The 13145-nt window shown below is 43.4% G+C and overlaps 1 pseudogene; it reads right to left on the reverse strand.

Annotated features, from left to right (window-relative positions):
- Positions 1–9206: 9206 nt before the first annotated feature.
- LOC100760969 lies at positions 9207–12344 on the reverse strand (annotated as a pseudogene).
- Between the last annotated feature and the right edge of the window lie 801 nt (positions 12345–13145).

A 13145-nucleotide genomic window follows, 5' to 3' on the forward strand; every position in this document is an offset into this window, starting at 1 on the left:
CCTGATAGATCTTCAGTCAGAAGGAACCTGGTGAAGCATTTAGGAGGTATTATTTTCAACTTATGTTTTGGGAATTCGCACTTCTCACACATTGCAGGAACCAGAGGGTCAGAGTCCTTGTACTGGCAATAATAGAGACCTCAGTGTCTTATTATATACGATCTGGTGGTATCAAAGCAAAACTACCCTCACTCTCAGCATGTGGACTCTCACTAAAGCCCCCACACAGGCACTAATTAATCCTTATCCCACCAGGTACCTACCCCTGCTCTTCTATTTGGAAGTATTCAGGAGCATACAGACTGACCAGACCCTACAAGAAAAGACACTGACCATCTTTCCAAGTACTCATAAAATACAGTGTTCATGTCACACACCCAATCCACCAATAAGTTGTGCCTTCACCAAACTGATCCCTCCAGTGAAGGAGTGAGGAAAATTAGTGAAATGCCTATGAGTACATGCTCCTTCTAAAATGAGAATCATAGATGAGAAGCCAAGAGAACAGAGGCTACAAGGACAAAGATTTTCCTGTGATGCATTGGGATCTACAGGAATAAAAGTGATAAGAAAAGGAAATTTACAAACATTTGGAAGTTTGGTTTACACTTTTAAAAGGTATTAAAATACAAGAGGATACTAACTCTAATTCCATCACGAGTCTAGAATCCTGAATAAAGTCGAGGGATCTAGAGTTCAAGACCAGTCTTACAGCAGGGTTTTGCTAGCACAAACCTTTAATCCCAGCTCTTGGGAGGGAGGGGCAGGAGGATCTCTTTGAGTTTGAAACCAGCCTGGTCTACAAGAGCTAGTTTCAGGGCAGCCTCTAAAGCCACAGAGAAACCCTGTCTTGAAAAACAAAAGCAAGAGAGAGAGAGAGAGAGAGAGAGAGAGAGAGAAAGACCAGCCTTGCCTATTTTACCCCTTTCTCCAAGAGCTCAAATGATCCAAAGAACATTAAACGTACATTTCTATGAATGATCATTGCTCATTAAAGCCAAACTACACCAGATGTGAAAATACTAAATTGTGTCCTTAGCATTTAAAGCCGGGCGTTGGTGGTATTCGCCTTCCATCCCAGCACTCAGGAGGCAGAGGCAGGAGAATCTCTGTGAGTTCAAGGCCAGCCTCATCTCCAGAGCAAGTGCCAGGATAGGCTCCAAAGCTACACAGAGAAACCCTGTCTCAAAAAAAAGAAAGAAAGAAAGAAAGAAAGAAAGAAAGAAAGAAAGAAAGAAAGAAAGAAAAAATGTAAAGCCATCATCTGGAAATTTAGTTTAGTTGGTGAAAAGGCTACACCAACTTGCCCTAAGCTTCCCAATGGAGGTGAGTGACTTACCTGATATGGACAGGGGTTATAGAGCTTCTGTTGCCAGCAGGGCCAACCAAAGACTCCAGGCTCCAGGACTCCTCAGCACAGTCAATCAGTGACTCCAGCTCCAGGACTCTGAGATTCTACCAGGTCTCCTCTAACCTATTTATACACCTTGCAACTGACTCCTCCCCATGAAGCCCCACCCCTCTCCAAAAAAATCTCCTAACAGGCTCAATATGCCTCCACCCATTTTATCCTGATAAGGATTTTTTTTTTCTACAGCAGATTGGTTGAATCTATGAAAACAAAAATACTACATTCAAAGTCAATATTTCATCTGTGGATAGATTGACTGATTTTTATATGCATTTTCATGCACATGTTTATATATGTGAATATTTAGTGTGTGTGGTTTTAGTGTCTATGTGTGTGTTTTATTGTGTCTGGGTATTTGAATGTGTAGTGAGGTTTAGGGTAGCCAAAGGCTACAAAATTATGTTTTGTCTCAAAATGACAAATTAAAAACCAAACACAAAACAAAAACACACCACATGAATTTGCTGCAGATGAGGAAGGGCTGAGGTGGTGTCCGGAACCTTGAGTCCTCCCAAGCAATAAGCTTATTTGGGATGATGACTTGACCAACAGGTTAGAATCATCAAGGGTAAGATGGACCCTTTAACTCAAAGTGAAAATCAACAGCAAAGCATGATGAGGTGGAAATCAAACAAAGAACAAACTTTATTAATACACAAGTATCTCCTGCAAGGGGTGCAACTCTTCATCTTAGCATTTCAGAAGCTGAGGCCGGAGGATTTCTGTGAGTTTCAGGCCAACCTGGCCCATAAACTGTCAAAACAACAACCTGGAAGTCCAAATGGAAAGCAGAGGTGCTTTTCTTGAAGAAAACAGTAGAAACCAAGTGCCTCAGATGGTCTTTTAGAACAAATATCTCACCTAGCAATCCAAAGATTGCTCCACAGGTACTTGTTCCTAGTGTGAAGACGTGAGTTTGATGTCTGGAACCCAGAACAGACTCCTCCCGAAGGTTTCCTCTGAACTCCACATGTGCACCATGGCAAATGCCCCTACACCAATAATTGCAAAAAAAAATTGTGTGGTGATATATTATTGATGATTTAATAAAGACTGCCCAAAGAATCAAAATTCAAAGCCAGCCATAAAAGTAAGACGTAGAAGCTGGGTAGAGTTGACACACACCTTTAATCCCTGGACTCAGGAGACGAAGGCAGATAGATCTCTGTGAGTCTAAGGCCACTCAGGCCTACACAAGCTTGTATCAGTCTAAAAGAGACAAAGCTCACACAAAGGTGATCTCAGCAGTTTGGATCATGTTCTTTTAATACCAGCACTAAGGAGACAACAAAAGCAAACAGTCTCGGGTGTAAATTTAGTCTCAAGTCACAGTGATGAGAGGCAGCAGGCTGAGGCTTGGAAGAGAGATCCTGGAGACAGGATCAGCCTTCAGCCTCAGGTAGAATAAGAGCTTGTGGCTTGGCTGCTGTGCTTCTCTGGTCTTCAGTTTGAAGCTTGAACCCCAAAAATCTGTCTCTGGATCTCTTATTAATTCTTGTTACATTTTTGAATTTCCTTTCCCAACACCAGGGAACCACTGGGCTTGGACTGGTCTCTATGACATCTGCTGGGCACATGTGCATGACTATCACCTCTGAAGTCACTGGGAGAGAGCTGTAGTATCAGGAGTTTTAAGTCACCTTTGCCCATGAGCAGCTTCTAACCCAGTGTGAAAAGCACCAGGTCCTATAGCGATGAAAGGAAGGAAGGAACAGAGGGAAGGAAGGAGCAATTGTTACATCAAGACTCCTTCAGACAAAAATCGGGAAAAATGATTCAATTAGAAAACAAATGAAGCTGAGAAAGTTGGTGCACACCTTCAATCCCAGCCTTTAATCTCAGCACTTGAGAGCCAGAAGCAGGCAATTCTCTGAGTTCAAGGCCAGCCTCAGCTACATAGTGAGTTCCAGGAGAGCCAAAGCTACATAATAACGACCTGACTCAAAATATCAAAAAAAGGAAAATGACAGACAAAGGGAAAGAAAGAAAGGAAGGAAGGAAGGAAGGAAGGAAGGAAGGAAGGAAAGAAGGAAGGAAGGAAGGAAGGAAGGAAGAGAAAGAAAGAAAGAAAGAAAGAAAGAAAGAAAGAAAGAAAGCCGGGCGTTGGTGGTGCACGCCTTTAATCCCAGCACTTGGGAGGCAGAGGCAGGCGGATCTCTGTGAGTTCGAGCCCAGCCTGGTCTCCAGAGCGAGTGCCAGGATAGGTTTCAAAGCTACACAGAGAAACCCTGTCTCAAAAAAAAAATAGAAAGAAAAAAAGAAGGAAAGAAAGAAAGAAAGAAAGAAAGAAAGAAAGAAGAAAGAGGGAAGGAGGGAGGGAGGGAGGAAGGAAGGAAATAAGGCAAGAAGGAAGGAAGGATAGACAGAGAGAGAGAGAGAGAGAGAGAGAGAGAGAGAGAGAGAGAGAGAGAAAAAAAGAGAGAGAGAGAGAGAGAGAGAGAGAGAGAATAAAAAGTAAAGGATCAAATAAAATTCAGAGTCTGGGATGTGTTCTCTTTCACACAAAGTCTTGGATATCAATGTCACCTCACCATGCTTACCTTGTGACTTTACATGCTGAGTCATCTTGTTGGCCCATCCAGTTTTTTTTAAGAACCATTTAAGCAGTTTATGAATTAGGTACTGACATCATTTCCACTCCATATTCTCCCTCCTCCAAATTCTCTCTTATCCCCCCTTTCCTATGCAATTTCATCACCCCTTCTTTAATAATTGCTCTCTCTCTCTCTCTCTCTCTCTCTCTCTCTCTCCACCCTCTCTCTCTCTCACACACACACACAAACACACACCTATAAATACATCCTGCCAAGCTCCTTCAGCGTTGCTCGTATACAGGAGTTTAGGGAAGATCACCAGGTGGATAAGGATAGCAATCAGGGAGCTGGTCCCAGATGACTGATTCTCCTCCCTCTTTTGGCAACTCTTTAATCCCTGTATTTCTTCCTCTTGGCTGAGACCTTCTGAGATTTTCCCATCCAGGTTGTGTTGGTTGCTGGTCTTGCCACCATACAGGTCTTGTTCAGGTGGCCAAGTTGTTAACGGTTGTGTGCAGCTCTCTGTCATTTAGAGAAGACTACCTCACATTTGACATCACAGTCCTCTGGCTCTTAGAGTCTTTCTGCTCTCTCTTCCTGCATGTTCCCTGAACCTTAGGTGTAGGTCAGTTTTCTAGATGTATTAATTGGGGATGGGAACCTCACTGTTATTCCCTCTTTCCTTTTTCATCATTATAGATTTCTATGATGGACTCCATCTACTTCAAACAAACAAAAATGTTTTTTGTTGTGGACTTGTTAAGACCTACATTCATCTATGGATACAAGGATGAGTTCTTAGAGAACAGGTGGTCTTATACCGGTATAGAAGTAGGACAGTAATGGGTTCTCCTAGGGGTCCATAACCTCACCAGCCACAGGGAGTTGCCTAACTTTCTAGTACCAGATATAAATTCTACCCCATTGAGAAGACCAGAAGTCCAATTAGGTAGCTGTCAGTCACCTCTAAAACATGTCATTATTGCACCCTTGGCTCTATCTTGACATATCTTGTCTTGGATAGTGGTTCATAGGCTTCACAGCCTGGTAGGACTTTTAATTGCATTTTCCCCCAGCAGCGTGAATACCACCTTTGTACATAGGACTTGCAGATAAGTTCCAGCTTCATTCCTAACAGTCCTTTGTCCAAAGTATGTGGTGCCTACAGCAGTTAGTCTTGCTCCCACGTTCTGCGACACAACTGAGGGCAATGGCAATGGCTCCTGTGGTATGGACTGTTTTAACATTACATGCATTATATGAATATAGGCAAACATTCATACTTAAAAAATAAAAAGAAATGAATCTCCAGGCTTAGGGGGCACATGCCTTTAATCCCAGCTCTTAGGAGGCAGAGGCAGGCAGATCTCTGTAAGTTCCAGGCCAGCCTGGTCTCCAGAGCGAGTGCAAGGATAGGCTCCAAAGCTACACAGAGAAAACCTGTCTCAGAAGAAAGAAAGAAAGAAAAAAGAAAGAGAGAGAGAGAGAGAGAGAGAGAGAGAGAGAGAAAGAAAAGAAAGAAAGAAAGAAAGAAAGAAAGAAGAAAGAAATGAGTATTTATAAACACCTGGAAATAAGGATGGTTTAACTTCTTTTTCTATATGGTTCCCTTTATTTTCTTCTCTTGTCATAATGCTCCAGCTAGTCCGTCAAGCACAATATTGAAAAGGCATGGTGATACTGGACATTCTTGTCGACTTCCTGACTTCATTGGAATTGCTTGCAGTTTTTCTCCAGTTAGCATGACATTGGTTGGGTGTTTCTCATATAGAGCTTTTATTGTGTTGAAGTCTGTTCGCTATCCCCCTAACTTTCTGGACTTTTATCAAGGCATGTTGGATTTTTAAAAGGCTATTTCTGCATTTAATTCAAGGTGACTAGAGAGATGGCTCAGTGGGCAAGAGCCCTGGCTGTTATTCCAGAGGACCCAGGTTCAATTCCCAGAACCTACATGGAGCTTCTGACACACACAGATGTACATGCAAACACCAATGCACATAAAATGAAAGTAAATAAATATTTTTTTAAAAAAGAAACTAAATAAAAACAATCTAATGCATGCCTGTAATGATCCTCAGAAATCTAGAAGCTGAGGCAGGAGGACCGGAAGCTGAGGGCATCTTGGGATATGTGTGTGTGTGTGTGTGTGTGTGTGTGTGTGCATGTGTAAGTGTATAATAAGATATTGTCTTAAAACAAAACAAACACAATAACAAAATCAACATCAACAACAATACTAAAAGGAAAACAGTTTAGCCAAGTAGTGGTGGCACCTGCCTTCAATCTTAAAGCAGAGGCAGGTGGATCTCTATGAGTTCAGGGCAAAATGATCTACAGAGCTAGTACCAGGACAGGCTCCAAAGCTACACAACAACCCTGTCTCAAAAAAACAAAAACAGGCCGGGCGTTGGTAGTGCACTCAGGAGGCAGAGGCAGGCGGATCTCTGTGAGTTCGAGGCCAGCCTGGTCTCCAGAGCAAGTGCCAGGATAGGCTCCAAAGCTACACAGAGAAACCCTGTCTTGAAAACAAAACAAAACAAAACAAAAAACCAAAACAAAGCCGGGCGTTGGTGGCAAATGCCTTTAATCCCAGCACTTGGGAGGCAGAGACAGGCAGATGTCTGTGAGTTCAAGGCCAGCCTGGTCTCCAGAGCGAATGCCAGGATAGGCTCCAAAACTACACAGAAAAACCCTGTCTCAGGAAAAAAAACAAAAAAACAAAAAAAAAAAACAAACAAAAAACCACCAATCAAAGAAAAAGGTATAATTCAGTGAGAGTCTATTTATTTATTTATTTTACATTTAGTGACATGTGTATAGTGAGGCATTTCTTCATTTCAGAGATAAGTGTTCATGTATATAAGTAGATAATCTTTTTATGTATGCCTGTATTATGCTTGCAAATATTGCAGTGAATGGACGTGGATCTATGTTCATCAAGGATATTCATTTATTTGTTGTTGTTGTTTTCCTCTTTACCTGGTATGCTATTGCAGGCTCTGTAGATGGAGTTTGGTGGCACTTCATCTGTTTTTGTTTTTCTTTGATACTGTTAGAAGGATAGATTATAGTTCTCATTTGAATGTCTGCTAGGATTCTGTTTGAATCCCATCAGGGCCTGGGTGTTCTTTAGCCAGAGGGATTTTTTTTTAATTTCCATATCAATTTCTTCATTTGTTATGAGTCTATTTAGGTAGTTGACTTTTCTTTTTCCCCTTAGGATTTTTGAGACAGGATTTCTCTGTGTGGCCCTGGCTTTCCTGGAACTCACTCTGTAGACCAGGCCTGCCTCTGCTTCCCAGATGCATGAGCCACCACAGCCCAGCTTGGGTTGGAGACTTCTAATTGGTTTAATTTTGGTGGTGGTTGAATCTCAAAGTTCTTCTATTTCTGTTATTTTTTTTTATGCTTCATTGTGGTGATATATTCTTTAAGCCTTATTAAAGCTTTCCTGAGGATTCAGAAAGTAAAGCAAGCCTCAAGCTGTAGAGTTCAGACAGTGGTGATACACACCTTTAATCCCAGCAGCCATGGAGCTAGACAGAGGTGGTATACACCTTTAATCCCAGGATTCAGGATTAGGAGGTAGACAGATCTGTTAGTTCAAGGACACACTGACTACTACTAAAAGAAACAGCTCACCCAAAGGTGAACTTAGCACTTGGGATCACAGGCCTTTAATCCCAGCATTAGGAAGGTGGAGACAGGAGGATATGGCTGGGCAGAGGAAGGAATGTGAGGAGGAGCACACAGGAATTCAGGGATTTTCACTTGTGAGTGTTTGTGGACACAGGATTGCCATTTCAGCTGGGTAGGGATAATATAGGTACTGCATTAGCTGCTTTGCTTCTCTGATCTTCAGCTTGAAGCTTGAACCCCAATATCTGTCTCTAAGTCTTTTCTTTTTTGAGCTACAAACTGGCACCCAGCAAAGGTATGAATTCATTTAAAAAAAAAAAGCCAATTTTTTGAAACCAATGGGCCTTGCTCAAGCTGAGCTGCAGGTAGGACTCCCACCTGAGTCCTTGCCTGCACAGGTAGGTTTTCTTTTGGTTTTGTTTTTCCCCAAGTCTTTGAGAGTCAGTTGAATTTTTGGGTTGTAGCTTTTCTAAATAGTCTTCAGCTACCACCCAAACTCAGGAGGTTTTCCAGTGTTTCCCAGAGCCCCTCTCCTAAGGGCTGACACTCTCAGCTCAAGCCCACAAGGTAGATCTCTGATTCAAATGTGCTATACCTCACAGTTCACTGACATTGTCAGAAGAATTGGTAAATTAATTGGAAATTCTTTTTTTTTATCTAAACCTCACATTTAATGAAATAGGTTCTAAACAATATAAGAAATAAGCAAATTGATATAACAGACACTAGTTACAAGAATATACTGTTTGGAAAACAATTTTCTTGGGAAACTGCTTTACTTTCATTACTTACTGAAAAGTAATTCATTAGCCTTGTGGTACGGGGCTTGCATTTCATAAACTGCACTGGGTGTAAAGATGAACACATTAGGTTCAATAGTGCAGACTAATGTTATGTCCCAACCCTGAAGCAGTCACAGTGCCCTGCCTGTACCAAGGACTGTGATTCACAGGTCGAGATTTTAATTAAAATTTCCAGAGAAAAAAACAATGCTTGTAAGTTTACTTACAAATCTGTCTTAAGAAGCTGCCTCTTGTCTGTCATTTGTGGCACACGCCTTCAAACCCAGCACGTGGTTGGCAAAAGCAGGCGGATCTCTGTGAGTTCCAGGCCAGCCTGGTCTCCAGAGTGACTGCCAAGAAAGGCTCCAAAGCTACACAGAGAAACCCTGTCTTGAAAAACCAAAAGAAAGAAAGAAAGAAAGAAAGAAAGAAAGAAAGAAAGAAGAAGCTCCCTCTAAATGACAGGATTTTAAACTGTGAGTCTGACCCCATGTGGAAAAGACAGCAATTTACACTCAATGTGTTAAATATTAACAGTATTACACTTTCTTATTTAAATTATTCTAGAAGCAGGGGAGTACAAGTCCTGTTAAACGTTCCCTTTCTGCTTCTGCTTGGGCTGAGACCTGAAAAGGAACCTGAGCTGTAGGTTGCTGGGAAATCTTCCCATGGTTTTCTGTGAACACCTCAAGGATTGAGGGGAATCAAACTGGTCCATCTATCTGCTGGCCACATCTCAGATATTGCTATAAACCTGTGATGGAGGATTTCCTAGGATGAGGTTGCAGATGGCAGTCCTCACCATCTTGATGTTTTGGAAAGAGCTCAGAATGTGAACTTTCATTCTGCCAAAACAATCCGTGTCCGTGTCACATTGTCTATGGTAAATTTGGTTTTTTCTCCTTTGCTAGCAATTCTTCCTATTGCCCTTGACAGGTGATCTCCTTTTAGGGGCTTAATGTCAGTTATTTCAAAAGACTCTAGGAAGAGGTCATCCAGTCTGATAAGGGCAAGGGCATTCTCCACCTGAAACCCGAGAACAAAGGCTTTCACAAAATCGGCTGCTTTTGTCAGGGAACTGACATCCTTGGTGTCTTTGCAAATCCTGATTTCCACAATTCCTTGACATCAGGTTAAAGCATATCTGAAGTCTCAAATGTTCGACCATCGGAGTAAATATCTTCATCCAGTTTTATTTTAATGGCATGTGTCTGTGTGCGGGGATGGGGATTTTTCTCCTCTCTTCTTTCACAGGGAGGAGCCACTGGCCTGAGAGTGGAGCAGCAGGCAGCAGGAAGACTGGCCTCTTTGCCTGCATGCCTCCTCCTTGTCCATGAGGCTGGTGTCTCCATCCTGTCCTGCTGCCTATGGCTGCTTGGCCTGTAGCTTCTTCGCCCTCCGCCCCACTCTGTGCGTGACGGGGGTCGGGTGGGGGGGTAGGGTAGGGGCGGGGGGGGGGTAAAGCTATCCTCCCCTCTGCCCTGGGTGTTTTGCCTTTCCATCTCAGCCAGGTTCGAACCGGGTGAGTGCCTAATTGGAAATTCTTAAAGGAAGAGATGAGTTTAAGAGTTCTTTTTTTCCCACACTAAAAAATGAAAAACACTATTAAAGTGGAGAGAATTCGGTCTTGGTATGATGACATAATGGATGATTTAAAAGTGGAACAATTAAATGAAGGAATAAGCAACTTAATCAGGATTGACATACCATTTTTATCATTTTGACAATCTTTGTTGTCCTATAATTCTTTGTTTTTCTCTAAAAATTCGGTAGATGTAAGTGCTAAGATGCAGGTAGTAGAAAAACTATTTAGGAAGCTCTTCTTCCACTGTTCAAGTGAAGAGTAAAAAAATTACTAGCTGTCCATAAGAACATGGGCTCATCACCTTGGGGCTCCCGTCCCCTGCAGGTTGCCTCTCCCGGAACTCTCATGAGAAAAAACAGCTCCTGGAATAACCACAGGACGTCCCAACGACCACTGTGGAAAGTTCAAACGCCCCAGGTGTGTCCACATAGTTTAACTGATGAGTAAATGTGTAACTTTGGGCTTCCCCTATTTCCTTCCTAGTCCTCCCCCTCCTTTGTGGTTTTTGCCTTTATGAGCAAAGGTGTAACTTTGGGCTTCCCCTATTTCCTCCCTAGTCCTCCCCCTCCTTTATGGTTTTTGCCCTTATAAGCTTGTCACAAGTTTGGGTCGGGGTCGAACTCCTCCACCCCTGCATGGTGTATGAGTCTCGACCCCAGCATGCTGGCTTGAGATCTCATTCAATTCCTTTTTCAATAAACTTCCTCGTGTGTTTGCAGCAAGTCCGGTCTCGGTGCCTCACTGGGTACGCGCTATTCCCGAGATTTGAGTGAGGGTCTCCCTTCAGGGGTCTTTCACAAGCAACCCTTTATTGGTGGACAAACTACCATCCTGAAGTGGATGCTGCCAGCCAGGCCCTTGCCTTCCCTCACTCTGGGGTCTGTTGACTAAATCAAGGGCTCAGATGACCACTCCTGAAGCTGAGGAATGAATGACAGAGCTGCTATGCTAGAAGGCCAAATTTGTGTGTCAGATCTAGTAAGGGTATATTTCAGGCTGTTTCTTCATAGCGCTCCTGTCAAATCTAATGTGGAGTGCAGGGGACTCCCACACAGTGGGGGACTCCCTTCTAAACCCCAGCTTAGGTACAACCCACACCCAAACACCTGAGAGATCCTTTATTAACTGGGGAAGGAAAGTGAAAGTGGCTGCTTTCTGACTCCAGCAAGAAAAACAGCAGCAATTGACCTTGCAGGTGTCAATCTTAAGAAGAGAAAAACCGAAAGTCTGTGTTAGAATGGACTATGCTATCATGGTGGTACAGGAGAAAAGGGAGAAGGGAAAGGGACAAGGGACAGGGGGAGGGATATTTGTCTCAGAGGAACAAAGGATTGCCTCTGGATAGGGAGGAGACAGATGTGGCTCATAGGTAAATGGCGGTTTATAAATGCAAAGGGGGGGGGGAGGACCCCATGTTAGGATGAGATGTTTAATTTTAATTGGCCATGTTAATTAGCTGAACCAAAGGGGGATACTGAGTGCTGGACTTTGGTAGTCAGCCTCAGGAGAAGGAAGGTGTCAAATAAGGGAGTAGCCAATCCCCATATGTCAAATAACTAGCCCTTGGTTTCTCCTAGGTTTCTGAAGACTCCCTTGATTGCCTGCCCATCACTCTCTGCTGGTTCCCAGTCAGATTTGGAGTCCCTCTCCCAATGTTGAAGCCTCTGTCAACTCAATACTCTGATCTTGAAGGAGGCCTTAAAACTGATGAGTCCCATGACTCTTCAGATTTCTTCTAGAGCATAAAGTAGACACACTACAGATCCGAGAATTAGAACATCGTAGGATGGGTGAGTCTCACTTTCATTTCCTTCTGCCTGCCCTGAGCCAATATTCCCAGCCTACCATAGTCAGTTTGTGTGACAATGACATCTCCATGGTAGTCCTGAAAGACCTTGTGCACCACACTTCCAACCTGAGCCACATGACTCTGGAAGTGTGTCTTCCCCTCTGGAGTGCTATGACGACATGGGTTATATCCTAGAACAGAAATTTGCCTGACTTCTTTCTTAGCCTATGAATACACTGAAGACCATTAATTAGGCACCCCAGGTTGGTCTCCTTTGTTAAGGCTTTGTGCCAGCTATATTTTAAACTCTGTTGCTATGACCTGAGGCTCAGATGTTTGTCATTGTGGGCAATAAATAGGGGAAGATTGCTTCTGGGTACTGAGAAATGAAAGCCTAGGGGCAAATCTCTCATCAAGGGATCCAAAGCACATAGCTTCAAATAATACTCAATGCCACAGGAGGAGAGACTGCTCAGGGGTCAAGAGCTTGTACTGCTCTTGCAAAGGACCAGAGTTTAACTCCCACTACTTTGGTCAGTCGCTTCACAAACTCCAGCTCCTGGGGATGTTGCCCTCTTGTGAATTCTGAGAAAATTGCAGTCATACCTGGACATGCCTCACATAGCACACACATTTTTTATTTATTTATTTTTATTTTAGAGATACTCATTTTAAAATATCCATGCCCCCATTCCCTCGCCCTCCCATCTCTCCCATTCTCCAGTGTTCCCGACCACTATCCTCCACTTCCTCCCCAGGGATATTGAGGTCCTCCATTGGGGAACTTCAAAGTCCCTCATAACATATGGGGTAGGGCTTAGGCCCTCCTTGCTGTATCTGGGCTGCAATAGTATACCTCCACAATGGGCTCCCAAAGGCCATTTGTGCTCTAGGGATAAACAGTGGCTCCACTGTTAGAGGTCACACAGACTGTCTTGGCCTCCTCTCTGGCGCCTGCATTCAGATGGCTTAATTTGATACTGGTTCCCCAGCTTTATGACTAGGTTCTCCATGCTCTCACTAGGTCAGGTCAACTGATTCTTCGGGTTTCTCCAGCACCGTCTTGGCTCCTTTGCTCATCCCTCCTCCCTCTCCACAACTGAATTCCAGGAGTATGGTTCAGTGCATAGCTGAGAATGCCTGTTTCTGCTTCGAACAGCTACTGGATGCAGGCTCAAGGAATGGTAACCAAGGTAGACATCAATCTCATTATAGGGGAAGGACATCAAAGGCATCCTCTGCACCACTGCCTTGATTCTTAGTTGGGGTCATCCCTGTGGATCCCCTAACACTTCCTTTGAGCCAGACCTCTCTCCAAACCTGTACTGTCTCCCTCTATCAAGGCATCTCCTTTCTTTCCCTCCAATGTTCCTCCCCTGTCTCAGTCCTCTGTATACATACAAAC

Source organism: Cricetulus griseus, unplaced genomic scaffold (assembly GCF_003668045.3).
Source record: "Cricetulus griseus strain 17A/GY unplaced genomic scaffold, alternate assembly CriGri-PICRH-1.0 unplaced_scaffold_35, whole genome shotgun sequence".
In the NCBI taxonomy this organism is placed as follows: Eukaryota; Metazoa; Chordata; class Mammalia; order Rodentia; family Cricetidae; genus Cricetulus; species Cricetulus griseus.